The 22,719-nt window shown below is 37.4% G+C and overlaps 1 long non-coding RNA gene and 1 pseudogene across 1 annotated transcript; both read left to right on the top strand.

Annotated features, from left to right (window-relative positions):
- The first annotated feature begins 2,662 nt into the window (after positions 1 to 2,662).
- Positions 2,663 to 7,608, top strand: LOC129634333 (uncharacterized). Its single transcript, XR_008705557.1, has 2 exons — positions 2,663 to 3,067; positions 6,903 to 7,608. It is a non-coding gene; the product is annotated as an uncharacterized LOC129634333 (long non-coding RNA).
- Positions 7,609 to 21,958: 14,350 nt separating this feature from the next.
- On the top strand, positions 21,959 to 22,278 carry LOC129634332 (60S acidic ribosomal protein P1-like; annotated as a pseudogene).
- The last annotated feature ends 441 nt before the right edge of the window (positions 22,279 to 22,719 follow it).

Raw genomic sequence — 22,719 nt, 5'->3', positions numbered from 1 at the left:
AGGAGATTTATTATGAAGTGGCTCACATAATCACAGTCTGAGAAGTGTCATGATATGCCTTCTGCAAGTTGGAGACTCAGGAAAGGCAGTGATGTAATTTAGTCCAAGTCCAAAGTCTTAAGAAATAGGGATGCTTATGATATATATCCAAGCTGAAGGGCAAGAGAGAATGATACTGCACTGAGTCCACAAATTCAAATACTACCCTAACCCAGAAATACCTCCACAGACAAATGCAGAAACAATGTTTAACCAGATATGTAGGCATCCCCCAATCCAGTCAAGCTGACACAAAATTAACTATCCCAGATGTCCTTTTCCACTATGATTTTCCTCTCCCATAATGATGACGATCGTAAGATTTGGTTTGCCCAGGAGTGTCCAACTTTGGCAGTACTTGGTTTGAACTTTGCCTCAGTTTAATTGTTAGCAGAAGCTTCTTTCACTCTCAAAAGCATCCCAGTTTGAACGACACATTATATGATCACTCTACCCATAATGCTTTCTTACAGCCTCTCTGAAACTTTCAGTTTACACTATATTGTACTGACATGTGGATATGTCTTTGCTCCCCTGCTAGATTATGACTTGAGGGCAGAGTCTGTCCTCACTCATCTTTTTGGTTATCACAGGGCTTCAAATGGAATATGTGCCCAAAATATATTTTCTAAATTAATGAAAATACAGAGTGCTAAATCATGCCAGTGCCCAAACTACAGTTATTAACACTTGTGAAAAAATTTGTACTAAAACTACATAATGTCTAGAAAGAAAAGATACTCATTTTATATTGAGAAGGTTGAACTTCACTGGAAATATCTTATGTAGCAGGTGATAGGGCCGCTGTGCAGAATTTTCAATATGTACCTTGTATGAGGGCACCCAGCCAAGGGATGAGGGTAGCTGGAATGCAGCTTTACTCCATTTGTCATCTGATATGGTATTTGGGCTAGTGGAGACCTCCCCTTCACCAACCTGTCTTCCAGAAGCCAATCCAGGTTTTATACAATCTGAAGCTTATACAACTGGGGGGAAAGCTCTTTCAGAAAAATATAAAATTACAAATACAAGATTAGATATGACAGTCAATATTAATTTAGAATATGAAATCATATCAAATTTAGAAAAGTTATTAAACTATCCCCAAATCCATAATAACATAATATTTGTATTAACTGCTTGACATACATCTATAATACTCTTTCCCTTACTTTTTGGCTGCTGAGTACTTTAGCAATTCTTTGTCATGTGGACACCCAGTTTTCCCAGAACCATTTGTTGGAGAAACTGTCCTTTCCCCCTTAAGTGGCTTCAGTGCCCTTGCTGAAAATCAACTGACCACATACATGAGGGTTTATTTCTAGGCACTCAATTCCTTTCCATTGGTCTACATGTGTATCTTATGCCAGTACCACACTGTTTGGGTTACTGTAGCTTTGTAGTAAGTTTTTAAATCAGGACATTATGAGTTGTCCAACTTTGTTATTCTTCTTCACAATTGTTTTAGCTTTTAGGGTCATTTGAAATTCTATATATTTCATTTAAAATTTCAACACAGGACTATGACATCTAATTTAACTATACACAGAAGTGATTGCAAACAACATAAAAAAATCCCACTGAATCCAAAAAATTTGCATCCCAAATCAACTTTTGAGAACTGTTCAATACCACTATGATGCCATGCTACTAGAGGGGAAGTGTGATGGGTAGGAAGCTGAAATGGAAAGAAACAGACAATGCTAGTAATATACCTTCTTTCAGCGAGTTTTGCAAAGATATATGTCCATATGAACACACTTCTGGGGCTCCATGAGAGTGAGGTACACTGAAATTTAGCTTCACTATAAATTTGCCTTTTCATGTTCCCGTACTTTTTTTTTTTTTTTTTTTTACAGAAACAGGAGATATGATTTAAAGCAGAAAGAACTTGAATAGAGAAGACTTTATGGGAATGTGAGAACAATCCTCAAACATCTAAATGACATCATAAAGAAGTAGGATTAGGATTTAACTACTCTGAATGGTGCTACTCTGGAGATACTGAATTTACTGATTTCCATTTCTGAACATGATTCATTTAATAATCTAAATCTTAGGAGTATATTTTGGATTTACTTTTTACCTTCTAGCAGCTCTGTGAAAGAAAGAAGTAAATCCAGTCATTCATCTGAATATATCAACTATACAATCTTGAACAACTAGGTATGTGGACAAAGCTCTTAGCTCCTCAGTTAACATTGTCAGTGAGGAAGTTCCCTTTTACATCTGTTTATATGTCCATTCTCTAATCCCCTATTATTCATAAGCTTCTCAAGAACACGAATTTTTCATCTTTATACCCCCACCACCTAGCTCAACACCAAGCCTACACTGGCTGCCTACAATAGGTACAAATATATGCATTTTTGAATCAGTCAAGGAATCAATCAATATTTAGATTACTAATCCACAACTTTAATTTTGTGCTTACTATACACAAGACATTATGTCAGGAAACATATCTCCAGTCCCTCAGGAATCATATTTTAAGAAAAGAGTTATAGGGAGAATATGACAGTTAATTCAAAGGAATTGAATGGCTCTAAGCCAAATGGATAATTAGAAGCTGCATGACCTTGAGGGTGGCAGCAGCTACCCAGGTGAGGTGATTTGAGATACAATTCAGGAAAGAGCTTCAGAGAGCAGTCAGCAACACCAGTCTGTTCTGTTAGCACTATAGGTGTTAACCTGGGACTTCAAAGCAGAGAAATTGAGACTTACACAAAAATATTTTTAGTTAAATTGTTACAGACTGAATGTTTGTGTCTCCCAAAAATTCATATGTTGAAACACTATTTCCAAAATGAAGGTATTTGGAGGTAGGACTTTTGGGAGATAATTAAGTCATAAGGGTGGAGCCCTCATAAATGGGATTAGTGCCCTTATAAGCAGCAGCAATAGAATTAGCTAGCTGTCTTTCTTCCCTGTGAGGACACAGTGAGAAGGTAGCCATCTACAACCAGGAAGAGGGCCCTGCCTAGAACCTGACCAACGCTGGCACCCTGATCTCAGACTTCCAACATCTGTAAGTGTAAGAAATAAATTTATACTGTTGATAAGCCTCCTAGTTAATAGTATTTTTATTCTAGCAGTCTAAACTGCATAAGACAATTGTTCTTACATTTTAATTTTTCTTTTATGTGTGTGCCAACTTTTGACCTTCAAATATTAACCATGCTCAGTCAGTACACATGCTCTTTGAGGAGGAGGTCTATAAAATATTAGGAGCCAAAGCTCAACTGGCTAGAGCAACACCAATCCAAATTTCAGATACACTAAGAGTGGGACTAAGAAAGAAAAATGATAGAATAAAGCAACATAGAAATGGATGCTGATTATTTGGGTTAGACAGAAAAGAGAAAGTAATGCTTTACTACATACAATCAATTTGATACATTCCTTAAAATAGAAATGTATGTGTTTTAGATTTATAAACTTCAGTATTTAAAGAGAAAGGTTTAACTGTCACATCAAAAACTAGATGATTGCTAAGTTTAATTGAAACAAGAAGAGGAAGTTTTTAGTGGAGTTTAGAACAAAAGGTACCCTAGATAACAGATGTGTGGCTGAGGGAATGCTGGCAGCCCTGGTTTGGCATCACAGCTCTGCCCCTTTCTAACTCTTTAAGTTTGAACATGTATTTAACCTCTCTGAGACTCAGTTTCCTCAATGGGAGGAAGGAGGATTATAATATTTGTGCTCTATATTATCAGATCAGATCAGATCAGATCAGTTGCTCAGTCGTGTCCGACTCTTTGCGACCCCATGAATCGCAGCACGCCAGGCCTCCCTGTCCATCACCAACTCCTGGAGTTCATTCAGACTCACATGCATTGAGTCAGTGATGCCATCCAACCATCTCATCCTCTGTCGTCCCCTTCTCCTCTTGCCCCCAATCCCTCCCAGCATCAGAGTCTTTTCCAATGAGTCAACACTTCGCATGAGGTGGCCAAAGTACTGGAGTTTCAGCTTTAGCATCATTCCTTCCAAAGAAATCCCAGGGCTGATCTCCTTCAGAATGGACTGGTTGGATCTCCTTGCAGTCCAAGGGACTCTCAAGAGTCTTCTCCAACACCACAGTTCAAAAGCATCAATTCTTTGGCACTCAGCCTTCTTCACAGTCCAAATCTCACATCCATACATGACCACAGGAAAAACCATAGCCTTGACTAGACGAAATAGAATGTCCTATTTCTACTTTAATTGACTTAGTATCCTAAGGTGGCACAGTGTTAAAGAATCTGTCTGCCAATTCAGGAGACTCAAGGGATGCAGGTTCGATCCCTGGATCGGGAAGATCCCTTGGAGTAGGAAATGGCAACCCATTCCATTATTCTTGCCTGGAAAATTCCATGGACAGAGGAGCCTGGCAGACTAGAATCCACGGGGTCCCAAAGAGTCTGACATGACTTAGCAACTAAACAACAGCACTGAGAGCCTATCATTATATCATAAAACTGATAAGAGCATACATGTGTACTGTCCAGCTACAATAAGTATTTAATCCAAACAGGCAATCCTGGACCCTCTAGAAAATTATTCCATATAGTAATTTGTTATTAGGTTCATCGGGAGGTGCCATTTGTGAGACCCCACACGACAAAACCATTAATCAGAACTAACCACAGAAATAAGATAAAAGCCTGAAGCTAGCTCCAGGGCAGAAGCCGCCTGTTACAATCAGAATGTATTAAAACCATGGACGCAGCAATTTCTTGTAAAGGCTGCAGGGGAGGGGTGAGGCCGTAAGCAAACAAGTTTTAAAGATCTTAGACAATATGCTCTTCAAATGAACCTAAGTAAATGCCTCTTGTAAGGTCAGATCAAGGGTGAAGAAATAAGAATTGGCCAAACACTAGAGCAATTTCCAGCTAAATAAAAAGCCAGATATTCTTTTCTTCACTGACAACAAAAAATACACTGAGACAAGGGGGTTGAGCATTGATGCCAAAAATGTATTTTCCATTCTTTGAGGCTTCTAAAGTCTCTTCTTTTATCCATTTTCTATTTTTCCTTGTATTGCCACTCTCTGTTTTTGTCAATGACCTTTCTTCAATCCAACTCAGCCTCCATCTAATGGCCTGAAGAGGACTTCTTCACATGATGGAAAGCTTTAGATTTAAGATCTCCCTCCTTCATTAGAGAGAAAAGTGAACAGCCTCTATGTGCTGGGTGTTAATGAACGTGGAGAAAGATTTTTTTGTATGTGTTTTACACATTATGTTCTTGACTCCTAGAGGTGCTACAATAAATTGCCGCGCTTCATTTACAAGGAGCCATAACAGAAGCAAAATGAGAATCTGGCGACAAATTGCTTCTCAGTCACCCTGGGTCAGGCAGTCGGGGCTAATGAGAAGAGGGGCTCTAATTTTAAACTCCTCCTCAACCAAGCCATTCCTGCATTAATGTTCGCTGTTGTAAATTGTAAAGTCAAATGAAGGAGCACTGTTGAAAATTAACCAGTATTTTTATCCTTTGAGTACCCAATAGAGCATATTTTGGCTTCTGAAGCTGGTGGTTATTGAAGGCGGCTCAGCATACAGCAGGGGCACCAGCCTCCCCCGTGGATTTCCCCCTCCTTGACACAACACCACTCTCCTAATTCCTACTCCTTTTACATCCATGCCTTCTTTCCACCTTCACAAAGAAAAATCCACCAGCAGAACTTAAGTCGTACAGGTTTTCAACAAGATTATATCGTGGTCTGTAGGAGCAGGGTTTGAAACCAGCCTTTGTGGTCCATTTACCAAAATACCATATACAGGCATTAAAAATTAGAGAATTATTATATCCATTTAGTCCTGCTGCATGCTTAATGATCGGTAATTGTGTATATGGTGGAAGAGCCAGTAAATCACCGACTTTGTGAGGGCTGGGAGCACTTTGTCCCTGGAAGCCTAAATCAGGATTTGAACAAATAATGAGAAACCCAGGCAGCACCTGCCTCTCACAAAGTACTTTCCTAAGCCTACATTTTGTCAGTTTATAAAAGCAAATAGCAGGCAAAAAGAGATGCAGGAGAAAGGGAGATATTTTATTAAAGTATGCAGTAGTTTGACCTTACATGGATGGCCAGGCAATGACTCAAAATTCATTGTTTTTGGGGGCTTTGGGTCATGTGTTTTAAGTGAGTACTAATGAAATGAAGTTCCTCTCATGTGTAATGTGTCTGTCCGGGTGCATTCTTCCATGGAATCACTACATAAAATACAAATTAACCACACTACCCTAGTCTAATCATTGTAATCAGTTATGTTTTCATGTGTACATTACTGATATATAAGGCTGTTGTAGTTCTTGTGTGTGGTTTAATTGCTTGTTTTTGCATATCTTGTGTGATTGATGATGTTCTAGAAATCTTTTCCCCTAAAGGAGACTTTGTAAATTACTTTGTTTAGATGCTAATGATTGTATTTCATTAGTGGCCCTCTCATCCAGAATCATCTTTAAATGAATGAATATGCCATAATTAAAAATCTGAATTATGAATTACTTTGAAAGGAGACAACATTGTCCCGATTTCCCACTGCGACACAGTGTTATTTCAATTATGTAAATATGTTTAATCATTCCCCTTTTGTTTTTCTAATTATTTAATATTAATGTTGCTTTACCCCTTTATTGCTACAAGAAGGGATATGGCATCTTAAATGAGAGTACTTAGACAAGTGATACACAGATGACTAGATTAAAGCAGACATTTATCAGAATGCATAACCCATTTCAAAAACAAACATGCTATTAACATTCATACTAATATAGCAACACTGGCTATAATTGCACTTCATGAATGTTTTGTCTGTACAAATCTAATGTATTCACAATGAACAATTTCCAATTATTGTTGTTTTTTCTTATAGAAAGTCTAAAATCCCTGGTGAAAGTTTCAATTATCTTGAGGTGTACATCTGAATCAACTATAAGACCGCCATTTTTTTCTACAGAAGGAAATTTGCAACTGCTCAAGAACTACTAGACTGGATGGATCCAACTTTCACCCATCCACCTTTGAATCTTCAAAAAAAAAAAAAGAAATTGGGGCAAAAAAGAATGTGTTTTGAAGCACCGCTTCCCGCCTTTTTTTTAAAACTCACTCCCTGAAGTAGGAGAAATATTAGGAAATTTACTCTTCCACTCAACAGCTCTCACACAAGCCTTCAAGAAGCTACACTTAGGAGAGAAGCATGAGCCTAGCAGAGGAGAACTCTCCAGAGGGGCCATCACATATGACAGTCAACTTATACATTCACACTTCAGACATCTTATTCAAACCAATTGCAGAAGGCTGGTTTGTTCTTTAGAAAACACTGCACTAACTTTAATTTAGACATTTCTATTTTAGTGCAGCTAGACTACACAGGAGTATGTTCCTCTACCATTTAGTAATTTAGATACTTTCAATATTATTGCTAACTGACTCTTGAAGTACAAGAGCCTTAATTATGTTGGTTTAATAGTTTGTGCTTAAATATTGTTATTTGTAAACTAACAGTAGGAAATGCTACTACTTCCCCATGTTTCTTTTTTACTTCAATGTTCCAATAAAATATGCCATTGTTGATTGAAGTTTTATTAATGATATTTGTAATATGAAGATTATAATTAAAATGTTTTGTCTCTCTCTACATTTTAAAAGACCTCCTTTCCCAACCAATATTTTTTTCTAATCTAAACCCTTAACTTTGGCAATCATGGGAACAAGGATTAGAGATTAATATTTTATCTGGATATAACTTGCACACAAACATACAAATTACTTTGCTTCATCATGGGCTATACCCAAAAACACTCAATGACATCACTGTGTTTGGTATCAGTTCAGTTCAGTTGCTCATGCATGTCCAACTCTTTGCAACCCCATGAATCGCAGCACACCAGGCATCCCTGTCCATCACCAACTCCTGGAGTTCACTCAAACTCATGTCCATCGAGTCGGTGATGCCATCCAGCCATCTCATCCTCTGTCGTCCCCTTCTCCTCCTGCCCCCAATCCCTCCCAGAATCAGGGTCTTTTCCAATGAGTCAACTCTTTGTATGAGATGGCCAAAGTATTGGAGATTCAGCCTCAACATCAGTCCTTCCAATGAACACCCAGGACTGGTCTCCTTTAGGATGGACTGGTTGGATCTACTTGCAGTCCAAGGGACTCTCAAGAGTCTTCTCCAACACCACAGTTCAAAAGCATTAACAGTGCTCAGCTTTCTTCACAATCCAACTCTCACATCCATACATGACCACTGGAAAAACCATAGCTTTGACTAGACAGACCTTTGTTGGCAAAGTAATATCTCTGCTTTTCAATATGCTAATACACAGACAAAAATAAAATTATATTTATTCATAAGTTATAAAGAAAATTATGTAAATTATTTTCTACCTAATTTAATGCATTTTATTTCTCATATCTTTTCTCTCATTGAGAAAAAAATTTATACTCAGGGAACTATTTATCTCCCTCTAATTAAGAGAAACTTTTTATTAAGACAATATTTCATAATTAACATGATAAAGTTACAGGTTGTCAAGACCAAAGGAAGAAAATCTCAAAGTTTTGTGAAAATGACAAGAAATGATGAGTCTTTACCAGAAACATATTGATTTTAAAGACTTTTTGAATAACAATCTCTGTGGAATTTTTCAGATAGAAATTATTTTCTAATATTTCAATTAGAAACTAATTTTAATTACTTTTTCTACACATCTAACTGGAAATACTGAAGTCTTCTAAAACCAATATAGAGAAAATCCAAAGAATCCCTTGAAACTAATATTTGACAGCTAAAAGATACATTTTTCTTCTGATCAGCTCAACATTTTGTGAACTTGAAATTCACAGGAAGGAAATTCAAGAGAAAGAAATAGGAGATGGGAGTTTATAGGAATCTGCAGTTGTTTTTTAGTCATGATTCTACTTGATTTTTAAAGAATAGATTATTAGGATTTGGTCCGAATGCATTATCAGGAAGAAAGATGGAAGTGTTGGGAGCTCCACATCTATATCATCACCTAAGTTATTTGAATATTTCCTTTCAGGAAAAAATGAAGAGTGAAAAGGGACCTGAAAAACATATTCTCTGAGACATCAGGGCAGCTAGTGCCCCAAACAGAATTTTGGACAGGCCATGGAACTGGGTGAGGGTGGCATGTCAGGGAAATCAGTCAAAGCAGGCAAACTATGTTCCATCTGAAAGCCTCTCTATGTCTCCAATACAAGCTTTTTGAAGAAGCTGTAGATATGTAAATGGTCTTTCCATTCAGATCCGCCTCAGACCTAAGTATCCTAGTGGCTTGATATCAGTTACCAGAAGGAGAAAGAATTGAAAACAGAAGTACATTTGCAGTTGCACAAGCCTGGCATTTCAAGGGGATGATACTTTCTTATATAGCCTTATCAAACATGCTCTGAACATAAACCAGAGCCATAGAAAGAGAGAGAGAAAGAGAGAAAGAAAGAGCCTCAGCTCTCTAGAAAATTCCTCCCTTAGAAGTGCTAAACCCATGGAAAACAACTTAGGAAGATCCAAGTTCAGGCCCCCATACTATCCTTCTCACTCCTACTCAAAAGGCCAGCCTGAGGCAGTTACACCATGATTTATCATTACAGTTATGGAAAAACAGGGTAGAAGGGAGTCATTTATCTCTCCCCCTGAGTTCATTCATTCAACAAATATGACTGAATGTCTACAGTGAGCACTCAATCATAGTTGCTGAATGAATAAAGAAAACTCAAAGGAAATAAAAGATGTTTCACACCACTGTGCATTCCTGCAACAATGTATGAAATTCTAGTTGCTCTCATTCTAACACTTAGGAGTGTCAGTGTTTTTTTAATTTTAGTCATTCTAATAGATATATAGTAGTAACTCATCATGGTTTTATTTCCTTAAGTGGCTAATGATGTCAAACATCTTTTCATGTGCTTATTAGTTTTCATTATATCCTCTTGGTGAAGAGTCTTTCATGCATTTTTATCTGAATTATAAAATATAAAATATGTAATTTTCAAACATTCTCAATTTGTAGCATGTCTTTTCATTCTCATAAGTATCTTGACACAAGAAAACTTTAAAAAAATTAAATCTAATTTATCTATTTTTTCTTTTGTGGTTTGTGCTTCTGGTGTCACATATATACACCCATTACCAAACCCAAGGTCAACATAGATTTTCTTTTTACACTGTCTTCTAAAATTTTTATAGTTATATGTTTCACATTTATATCTACCATCTATTCTAAGTTTGTTTTTGTATAAAGCATGAGGTTTACATCAAGAAATTTTTTTTTTTTTAAATCTGACTGTGCAATTGTTTCAACATCATTTGTTGAAAAGACAATCCTTTTTCCATTAAATTGCCTTTGCATCTTTGTCAAAAATCAATTAGCCATATTTGTGTGGGTCTATTTCTGGATTCTCTATTCTCTTCCATTGATCTATATGTCTATTCCTTTGCCAATACTATCTTGAATACTGTGGATTTATAGTAAGTTTTTTAATTGGGTAGTGTGCTTTTTCAACCTTTATTCTTCCTTTTCAAAATTGTTTTAGCTATCCAGGTGTCTTTACATTTCCATATAAATTTTAGAATCACTTTCACTATATCTGCAAAAAAATTCTATTGGGATTTTGATTAGTACTACATTAAATTTACAGACTCATTTGGGAACAACTGATATCTTTACTTCTAATCCATTAAAAAGGTAGGCCTTTCTATTTATTTAGGTTTTCTTTTATTTCTTTCATAGGATTCTTTTAATTTTCAGTATACAGTCTGGAACATATTTTGTTAGATTTATACACAAATATTTCATTTTTAAAAACACTTTAAATGATATTGATTTTTAAATCTTGGTTTACAGTTGTACATTGCTAGAATTCAGAAAAAGGATTGATTTCTATGTATTGGCCTTATATTCTATAACCTTGGTAAACTCATTAATTCTAAAAGTTTTTCACAGATTTTCCTGCATAGGCAATCATACCTGAGAATAGGAACAATTCTTTCTTCCTTGCCAATCCATATACCTGTTTTTTTTTTTCTTTTATCTTTTTTCTTTTTCTTATCTTATTGCACTGGCTAAGACTTTCAGTATAATGTTAACATAAGTGAGAGGAGCAGAAGTTTTTGCCTTTTTCCCAATCTTAGGTATAAAACATTTGGTTTTCTACTATTAAGTATAATATTATTGGTAGACTTTCTTGTAGATACCTTTTATTCAGTTAAGGACATTCCCTCCAACTCTAGGTTGCTGAGAGTTATTATTGTAAATAAATATTATATTTTCCCAAAGGTTTTACTTCCTCAGTTGATTCAATTTTGTGGATTTTATTTTTGGAATTGTTAATAAGGTGAATTACATTGACTGATTTCCAAATACTGAAACAAACTTGCATTCTCAGGATTAATAGCACTTGACTCTGGTGTACGATTCTTTTTGTATGTTGCTGAATTCAATTTGATAATTTTTTCTTGATGATTTTTTTTTGCAAGTATGTTCATGAGAGATATTGATCTGTAGGGTATTTTGGTAATGTTTTTCTCTGAATTTGCTATTAGTGTAGTGTTGACCTAATAAAATAAGTTTGAAAGTATTCCATCTTCCTCTAAATTGAATGGTTTAAATTCTTCATTTTCTCCATGAGTACAGTTTTGACTTTACATGCTACAATCATGCTAAATCACATATACGCAAGATAAAAAGAGAAAACAGAAGAAGCAGGATCTGTGAACTTTGGAATCCCTTATAAACTGACCAATTGCTTTGCTGTACAGGAGAGAATGTTGATTTGTCTGCTCATACTCCCTTAGGCCAGTTCAGTCACTCAATCGTGTCTGACTCTTTGCGACCCCATGGACTGCAGTATGCCAGACTTCCCTGTGCATCACCACCTCCCAGAGCTTGCTCAAACCCATGTCCATTGAGTCAGTGATGCCATCTAACCATCTCATCCTCTGATGTCCCCTTCTCCTCCTGCCTTCAATCTTTCCCAGCATCAGGGTCTTTTCCAGTGATCTGCAAGGAGATCCAACCAGTCCATCCTAAAGGAAATCAGTCCTGAATATTCATTATAAAGACTGATGCTGAAGCTGAAATTTCAATGCTTTGGCCACCTGATGCGAAGAACTGACTCACTCCCCTAGCTCAGGAGCTGGGAACAGCGAGGAAGGGAATTGATAAACAGGGGAAAAGAGAAAAGCCAATGACATTTTTGCAAGTGGTTAAAGTTTTCCTGGATATAATTATAACTCATGAACAAGTTGCTTTTTCATATTCATCAGCTGACCATTATTATCATTATGTGACTCAACTTGGCAATGTACTCAACAGTCAAAATGGAGTTGTTTGTATTAATGGAAAATAAAACCAAATTCAATTATCTATACAATTATGTAGAGAAATATTATGGACTGAGAAAAGTATTCCTATAACCAAGGTTTAGTCCCATGGTGGAAATAGTATGATTTTACCTGAGTTGGACTGTGAAGAAGGCTGAGTGCTGAAGAATTGATACTTTTGAACTGTGGTGTTGGAGAAGACTCTTGAGAGTCCCTTGGACTGCAAGGAGATCCAACCAGTCCATTCTGAAGGAGATCAGCCCTGGGATTTCTTTGGAAGGAATGATGCTAAAGCTGAAACTCCAGTACTTTGGCCACCTCATGCGAAGAGTTGACTCCTTGGAAAAGACTGATGCTGGGAGGGATTGGGGGCAGGAGGAGAAGGGGACGACAGAGGATGAGATGGCTGGATGGCATCACTGACTCAATGGATGTGAGTCTGAGTGAACTCCAGGAGTTGGTGATGGACAGGGAGGCCTGGCCTGCTGTGATTCGTGGGGTTGCAAAGAGTCAGACACGACTGAGTGACTGAACTGAACTGAACTGAATGTAGGAAAAAAGTCACATATTGAACAGAAGTTAATATCTTGTTTTTATACAGAACTTAATACGTTTTCTAATATATTCACATGTCCTCAGAATAATCTTGTGAGACCATAAAGAAGACTCTCATTGCACACATTCTAGAATATAGAAATCTAGGGCTCAGAGAAGCTGAATGCCCAGTCACAAAGTGTCCAAAATGGTTCCTGAGTTCTACCTGTACTCTCTCCCCACACCCTGCTACTGTCAACATCACTCTTCTACTGTAAATGCCAGGCTTTATTTCTGAAAATTCCTATGATAAAAGTGTGGAAATAAGTTGATTGCCATTTAATGAACTCTATGGTGTTATTCACATTCTCTCTTTTAGACGGATTTGGATTTGTTTTCAAAATCAAATGTTGTCAAAAATCTATGCTTCAAATTTATTTGAAAATCAACACGTGTAGACTATTTTCAGAAACTGAAACTCTATCTCATTCTCTAGCTCAATATTTGAAATAAGTGTGGTGTTGGACCAGCCACCTAAATCCCTTAAGCCTGAGCTTTCTCACCTGCAAACTCAAGGTATGATACTACTAATACCTCTCACAAGACTACCATGAGGTTTATACAGGACACTGATTATTAAGCACTCAGCCCAGTGCTTGGTAGCAAGTGGTACAACTAGGATTTGACCCAAGTTTCCTGCTCTAAACCACATGCTTAATCTCTGCACTATAACTGCTTTGCTGGGATTATTTGACAAATAAGAATTGAAGAATAAATTGGAGTCAGATTGGGGAGAATACAGCATATTCAGACAAAATATTTGAGCTATAAACCATAGGCAGTTGGAGCCAGTGGATACTTTTACACAGAAATTAATCTATTAAAATAAGAAATCTAGGAAAATTATTCTGGAGACATGCATGGTAGGATGGATGGAAGTAATGGTGCATGAAGTTTGATTTATTAGAAGATATTTCACTTTTTAAATTATTGATAATATTAATACAATCAAGCTGATAATTATGAATACAATATTTTCATAGCAAGACAATATTTTTCTAATGTTGGAAGAAGTCAATTTAACTCATCATTTCCCTTAATTATCAATTCTTACCTTTAGTAATAGATCTCTAAATACTCCCTATACCAAAAGAAAGCTAAGATGAGAGTGAACAACCAACCAACTGAAGAGATAGCTCACAAAAAGAAGAATCAAACACAATTTTGGAGCTAGTCTTGACTTAAGAAACCAGTTTCCAAGAGGAATATAAAAATACAATATAAAACTGTAACATTGATATGTGCAGATAACTTCTATTTTAATAACATTCAAAAATAGATTTAGGGCTTCTCTGGTGGCTCAGTGGTAAAGAATCTGCCTGCCAGTGCAGAAGACAGATTCAATCCCTGCTCCAGGAAGACCCCACATGTTGCAGAGCAACTAAGCCCATGTGCTACAATAGTGAGCATGTGCTCTAGAATCTGGGAGCCACAGCTACTGAAGCCTGCGTGCTCTAGATCCTGTACGCTGCAACAAGAGAAGTCACTGCATTGAGTAGCCCAAGTACCTAGTGAGTAGCCCCTGCTCACAGCAACTACAGAAAAGCTTGTGCGACAATGAAGATCCAGCACAACCAAAAATAAATAAGTTACTTTTAAAAACAGAAATAAATAAAAATAGGTTTATAATAGCACTGGAAGATTTAGCTCTCTCTAGAAGTTTTCACCACTTAAGCATGAAGGCCATTTTTAAAATATTTATTCAATAGAACATTTAAAAGTATTATAATGAAGGTACTTCTGGTATCTGCTGATTAAAGAAAGTAATTATAAAAAGTTACTATCATTTACAAGAGCATCAACATGTATCTTTTAAATAGCATCGTATGTATGTGAAGGCGTGTCATTTAATCAATGTACATACAATGCCCAACATTTTTATAAACTCAAGGGCACTTTATAAATTCAGAGTCACTCAGGATATTGAAAATCTATAAATTATTCTGTAATAAAATACTACCTTCAAAAAACATCAAGATTACCTCTTGTTGCAAACTGTAAAAAGAATAAAAAACCAAAATTCTCTTTTCAATACAATGAAACTGTTAATACTAGTAAGTGAGAGTTCTCATAGTTCTTTCCAAATAGCAATATTCTTCATCTACTCTACTGCTCTCATGCCATTTTCTATCAATATTTGTTCTGGGGGCTAATTTAAAATCTTAGGGTCATTCATTTTATTTATTCTCTTAACATTTACTATGAGTTTAATGGGTTTCTGGCAGAAATAATGAGCTAACCAGTCCTAGTCCTTGCCTCACAGAAGTAACATTCTAAAAATGACAGACAATATTCCAAGTATAAACAAACGTTTCTGATAGCACCATGAGGGAAAAGTGCAAAGTGCTAGGAGCATGGAGGGTAGCAGAACTTGAGCAAATTTCAGACTGGAAGTTGGTCAGAGAAGAATTCCCCTAGTAAATGACTTTTGAGCTAAAGTCTGAAGGATGAGTAGATGGTACTAGTAAAAATAAAATATGTAAGGAAAAGCATATGTCATTGAAAAAATAAAAGGTCAGTATATCTGGCTTCAGTAGTAGGGTGGATCCACAGACAAGAACCAGATTATACAGGGTTCTGTAAGTTACAACAAGGTATTTGGTCTTGATCTTCAAACCAATGGAACCCTCTTTTGGGTCTTTTGTTTACCAACTGTGGGATCAAGACAATTCATTTATTCTCTCTGTGCCTTATTTTCCTCTTACATTAAGTAAAAATAAAATAGTAACTACCTTGTATGACTATAGTGATGATTAATGAGATGGTAGAGGCCTAACCTTTGGCACAGTGTCAGACACACAGTAAACACCATTTAATGTTAGCTATTTTTATAACAGTGTTATACTTTTTCTCTTTTGCCTTTGAGCTCAGTTGTATAGCTTTTTCCAAGTATACTAATAAGATCTTTTCTTTCCATTCTACTGTCACCCTACTGGATAGACAAGGACCCATCTTCATGTTATTTGGTTCACTAAACTCCAGAAACCTCATGTATATAGGGATAGAGGAAGGAAGAGAGAAAGGAACTTGTTTAAGATCTACAGTAACTAATCAAAGTCTTGAAACAAAGATGAATGTCAAGCTCAGTCAACAGGGGACTTACAGCCCATTGTGGAGAGAAACCCTCATCTTATGCCAGAAAGACCAACAATAATCATCGCTCTTGGTGACGCTAAGGCAAAGTTCTCCTACCAGTAGAGGCTGGACTGACTCTGGACACAGACTCCTGCTCTTTGCATGTTATCTTCATGCCTAGTTCCATTTTCTCAAGCCCACCAATCTTTCGCTCTCACTTGATCCTATCTCTCATGCCCCAGACTAGAAAATCTTTCACAAGTTCTAGGAGGTATGTTAGTCAGAATGATTAATCGTGATCCTTAGAGCAACACGTGCAAAAATCCCAGTGGCTTAACACAAGGCTTAACACAAGGCTTACTTCTCATTCACAGCACAGTTCAATATGGGTCCTTGGCCCTCTTGACCAGCTACTTCTTAAGTCTGGGGAACCAGATTACTTTCATCTTGTGGCTACACAATGTGAAGCATGTGACTTTCAAGGCCACTAAAGAACAGCAAAAGAAGACTAGCACTTCTTCTAGTCTTAGATACAAGATGTTTCTAGATACAAGATACTTCTAAAAGATACAAGATGTTTTTAAAGATCAAGTCTGAGGATTTCCCTGGCAGCCCAGTGGTTAAGCATCCACCTTGCAATGCAGGGGACGTGGGTTAATTCCCTGGTCAGGGAATAAGATCCCACGTACCCTGGAGCAACTAAGTCTGCACACCACAACTAGAGTTCACATGAAAGATCCACATGAGCCACAGCTAAAACCTGATGCAGCCAAATAGAAAGGATCAAGTCTAAAAATAGTATACATCATATTGACTAATATTCTATTTTACAAAACTCAGCCATGTTGTCCCAGATTTGTCTACAGAGGAGGCTGGAATGTGTAACCTTTCTGTGTGGTGAAAGAATATAAAGAATATGAAACTTTTTCTCTGTCAGTAGGTAAGGAGTCTTACTCTTCCTCAAGATGTTTTGTATGTGCCATGAGTCCCTTTATGTCCAGCAAAGCAGACTGGCAGAATTACTAAGCATTCAAACCTATGCTTACTCTTACATTCTTGGCTAATGAAAAATGTTTTGTCACCATTTTAACAAAGGGAAAATGGAGATTCCCTCTGTTACGGAGAAGCACGGGGTCAGTGGCAGACATGTTTGAGGAACCTCAAGTCCTAAGAAGAAAATGAACCCAAGGTGTCCCCAAGAATGATTGTTACCATTTTTAGAGGTCTTATTATATTTGAATCTTGATGCTAACTTGATATTTGAATTTAATTAATCTACTATTTACGGTATAACAACTCTCTCTATAACCTCTATCATCAAACATAGTTATATAAAAACAAAACATACAAGGACCCAACTCTCAAGGAATTTATGGTCCAATGGAAGGAACAACATTCAAACAACTAAAGGTAAGAAATTTTGGTTATTTTATAATTACTTAATTCAGATATTTATTTATGTGTTATAATCAGCCAGAAGTTTGTGGGGGAGTGCTTTCATGTCCTGGCCCCAAATTACTGAATAGTCTTCAGGGAATTTGGTAAAACTCAATGATAAGGAAATATTTTGAAATAAGATTGCATTTAAAAAAAAACACTCATTTCTAGTTGATATCTAAAGATGGAAAGTTTAATCCCCTACAACTAGGAGACACAAAAGAAGTCCTATAGACCCATTAGACAACCACAAGAAGGATCTGAGGGCCCAGGGATGAACACCAGTTAACAATTAATCTGTGAAGCTTAGCATTTCTTCCCATAAGGAAAAGGAGCTTGATCATTGCCAACTTACTGATAAAATGGCAAATTTTATTATAACCGAAATCCTGCTAAATAAAGTTAACTTTGAGAGCTCCACCAACCAATAGAATCATACAACTGGAATCAAAGAAATTAAAATGCACATGTATATAGGTGCTTTTGCTCTGCAAAATGCTGTCTGTTTTCCAGAAGTATCAGTAGCACCCAAGAGCTTGTCGCAAAGAGTTGGACACGACTGAGCAACTTCACTTTCACTTTTCACTTTCATGCATTGGAGAAGGAAATGGCAACCCACTCCAGTGTTCTTGCCTGGAGAATCCCAGGGATGGGAGAGCCTGGTGGGCTGCCGTCTATGGGGTTGTACAGAGTCAGACACGACTGAAGCGACTTAGCAGCAGCAACAGTAGCAACGTCTAGGTAGACACAGAGATTTATGATCTCAATTTTGTGTATATATCAATAAATGTCAGTTTTTTCTTTTCAGGGTTTTTCCTTCATTACTAAGGGTACAAAAATTCCCACAGATGTACAAATTAATAAATCTTAAGTTTTCAAAATTTCATAGGAATTTGTAGGTGATGGCCGAAACAGATGAAAGTTGATTTTCAAAAGTTAAAGTCTTGAAGAAGCTCTCCCTGTTGCAGTCAAGTAGTCAGACAAAAGGATGAAAAGGAGAATGGAAGAGAAATTTTTCTAAGGTTCTTATTCTTCGGAGAAGGGAGTGAAAGGAGCAGAGAATAGCCAGAAGTGTTGGAAGCCGCTGGCCATCAATATCCAATCCCTTTCATCATAACTCTAAACAACATATTATAAAACTGTAGAGCACATATTTCTGTGGAGCCTTTTTACAACTTGCTCCCACTGCCACATTACCAACTGAGCTACTCTTGCTAATGTGACGTATTTTTTAATTAGAGCCATTTGTTTTGTAGGATGAGCGATACCTTTCTGAAGATCCCATTCCTGCTGTTTCTGAGCCTCTTTGCCTTGAGGACTCTTCTGCACCAGTGAGCCTAAAGCTAGTCTTGCTTCTCACAGAAGCAGAGTGTTACATTTCAATACTACAGACTACTTCAAAATCATGTTTTCATTCCCCAGAAAGAGTATTTTAAAATGCATTACACTTCAGGGGATGCATCCTGCCTGAGTCCAGGACCATGGAGCCCTGAACAAGCCCTGGAAAGGACTCACTTTTCTCCTTTTGCTGAAAGATAAAGGCAGGTCAAGAGGTGGGTCCCAGGGCTTTCCCAGAGCCCCATTTTGCAGGTAGGTCATACCTGGTTTTCTCCCAGGTTCATGCCCCAGTTCAGCAGTAATTGCAGAGAAAGGCTAACCCCCATCATGATTTCACAGTCAATGAGAGCAGAACCAGAGGATAGCTGCTCTGAGAACCCTCTCTGCACAACTTCTGAAAGAAACGCCCAAATTTTACCTCTTTCCCCACCCCCTGCACCTCTGCCCCAGAGAATTTCTACCTCAGAGAACTGGCTCTACAAAGAATTAAGCATACACTTTTAAATAATAACAAAAGAGTGAAATATAACACTTCCATTCTGAAGAGTCTATAGTACTTTCAAATCTTCTTTTTCAATTACCCATAGAGATGTTTTAATTTAACATTTGGTGGCAGGCAATTCTGAAAGAAGAAGTGGTAAGTAGACAGATCTACATTCAAGATTGAAGAAGTAGTGACTTCAGATTCCCTAGGCTCTTAAGCTTGTTCTGTAGCATTTTATTTTAGATTCAGGCTTCACTATTACTTTAAGGAGAGAGAAATTTACGAAGTACACAGTAGGCAAGGATTAATCAATTTTAACAAAAGGATTTTTCACAGGTTTCTTTAAGTTTCTTTAGTACATAAAAACCTTGTTTTGGCTTACAAAATTATTGAGCATAAAGTGGACAAAGAGTATAATCTCTCATTACTAGCGACACCTAAACTAAACTGAGTCTAACAAAGGTTATTAAGAGTTATTTTTTACTTTCAGGTATTTGGTTCAGTTCAGTTCAGTTGCTCAGTCATGTCCGACTCTTTGCGACCCCATGAATCACAGCACGCCAGGCCTCCCTGTCCATCACCAACTCCCGGAATTCACTCAGACTCATGTCCATCGAGTCAGTGATGCCATCCAGCCATCTCATCCTCTGTCGTCCCCTTCTCCTCCTGCCCCCAATCCCTCCCAGCATCAGAGTCTTTTCCAATGAGTCAGCTCTTCGCATAAAGTGGCCAAAGTACTGGAGTTTCAGCCTCAGCATCATTCCCTCCAAAGAAATCCCAGGGCTGATCTCCTTCAGAATGGACTGGTTGAATCTCCTTGCAGTCCAAGGGACTCTCAAGAGTCTTCTCCAACACCACAGTTCAAAAGCATCAATTCTAGTAAACAACTATTAAGCAGTTATTATGTCAGTGTTCCGCACATGATAAACCAAACCTAGTAAAATATACATCATGCCTTTGAAGCTTCCGCAGGGCCACAGATGTCCAGCATCGCAGCCCACTAGATGTGGGTTCTCAGGGCAGAGCTCCGGTTCGCAGCCTCACCTGCATTGTGTCTGCTTCAGGTGGTTTTGAGGGAGCAGCCAAACATGGTGACTCCCTTTCCTGCACCCTCTACTTCCACTCTCATGCCTCCCTGTCGAAACTACAAGTTACCAGTTGGGACACTAAGAAAACGCACGGAAGTCCTTTGGGAGAGGAAAGTAATCATTTTAGTACCAGTTCTCTTCACCTCCACTGCCTACCATCTGTTTACTTTATTTGGAAGTTTAAAAAGGAGAAAAGATCATAAAACTCCCAGATGTATTATTCACTGGCATCTACTGTAACCAACTGAGGGTGCTGTTAGAACTAAGCAGGTATCCAGAAAGTTAGAAAACTAAATTCTCAGTTTGGGGTGGTTATCCTTTCATTTGTTCATGATAGCACACCCTGCCCTAACTGAGAAACCACGGTGAAGACCACAAGGTATTGAAAGAACTATTCCTGAAGTCAGGAAATCTACATACAGTGTTCAAATGGAAAAAGTAGACACCCGAAATACCTATTCATTTTTCCAAATAAATAAATAACCATTGTAAGCTTTAAAATGAGCAAGAGGCAATATTTGTTGAACAATTATTAAGCGTCAAACACTGGGTTGAGTACTTCACACATCCTTTAGTTTTCACAGAAATCCTCTGGGGAAGGTACTAATATTATCACCTCCATTTTACAGATGAGAAACCCCAGGGATGGAAAGGTTAATTAACTCACCAGATACACAGCCAGAGACTGATTTGTAGAGCTAGGATTTTTTTTTTTTTTTTAGCTCAACCACTAAGCCATACTGCCATATCATGAAAGAATATTTCCATGAAACCTCACAAAGTTTGAGATTTGAAATCACCTGCAGAAAAGATTGTGGAAGCTGCTCTCACAGAATATTTGAGCAGATGAGAAAAGTAAAAAACCAATTCCTAACACTTCCTGTGCATTTACGTATTCTAGACACTATGATAAACCCCTCATGTGCATTATCTCATTTAATTCTCACAACCCTATAAGAAAAGGTTGCTTTTATTATTCCAACACCCATTTAACTAGTGAAGAAATTGAGGTATAAAAAAAGATCACGTGGTGGCCCAAAATCTCAGGATAGATTTGAACTTAACTTTGAGTCCAGAGCTAGAGGTTTCACCATTTTGCTAAATTATACTTTTTAGACAAATCATGCATGGGTAGGGTGGAATTGAACTTGAAACTATCTCAAACACTTAGGAGTTTACAATTTAAAAAGTACCTATTATTTATTATTTTTAAATTACTGATAATCATGTGGTGTTTGTTCAGATTTTTCATGAGAAGATTAATAATCAAAGAACTTTTAAAAATATACCTACACAAGCAATCTAAAGCATCCATTTCTCTTTCCCTTAACTTTCAAATCACCAGGTTACTGCCTTTGGAGAAGCCTCTTGTAACTTGTAAATATTTAAAGATGCATCTTTAAAACAAGGAAGTTGTTTAACCTAAAGCTCTAACTCTAATAAGAATTCACTACCTCTTTCTTTTTTCCTTCACTGCCACTAAGGTGCTCAGTCATTCCAAAGAAGCTAAAGCCATTTTGGGGTGAGACCCTCACTTTATCTGAAGACTAGCACTCACCGGCATCATGGCCTCTGTCTCGGAGCAAGCCTGCATCTACTCGGCCCTCATTCTGCAGGACAATGAGATGACGGTCATGGAGGATAAGATCAATGTCCTCATTAAAGCAGCCTGTGTAAATGTTGATGGCCAGGCTTGTTTACAAAGGCTTTGGCCAGTGTGAACATTGGGAGCCTCAACTGCAATGTGGGGGCTGGTGGACCTGCCCCAGACGGAGGTCCTGCCCCATCCACCACTGCTGCCCAAGCTAAGGAGAAGAAAGTAGAAGCATAGAAAGCAGAATCTAAAGAGTCTGATGATGACATGGGCTTTGGTCTTTTTGACTAAACCTCTTTAGTAACACATTAAATAAAAGCTGAGCTCTTTAAAAATAAAAAATAATTCACTACCGATTTGTAGCCCTAACTTGCACATCTGGTTAAGCCATGGAATCAGGGGTATTGGAACATACCAGAGGGATTTATGAACTTAAGGTGCTCCAAGAACTTAAGGTTCAAAGCAAGGCGGTCTAAGAAGAATGCCACATTTTTAGTAGGTAATGTCCTTTCTTCATGTGAGTTTAGTCAAAACAACACAAGCATTACTTTTAAAATAATAATATATAACGATGAGAAAATTCTCACGGAAGCATCAAAATACTGAGTGGGTAGAACAGACTCTTACTTCCCTTGAGTGGCTAGAACAGTCTCTCATGTGAGTATCTAAACACCTATTTAGATCATTCAAATGCCATACACATCAAAACACTCCATCTTAACACTTCCTTTG

This window comes from Bubalus kerabau, chromosome 19 (assembly GCF_029407905.1).
Source record: "Bubalus kerabau isolate K-KA32 ecotype Philippines breed swamp buffalo chromosome 19, PCC_UOA_SB_1v2, whole genome shotgun sequence".
Taxonomy (NCBI): Eukaryota; Metazoa; Chordata; class Mammalia; order Artiodactyla; family Bovidae; genus Bubalus; species Bubalus kerabau.
Note: the sequence above shows the minus strand (reverse complement) of the source record. Positions and strands in the feature narration are given on the sequence as shown.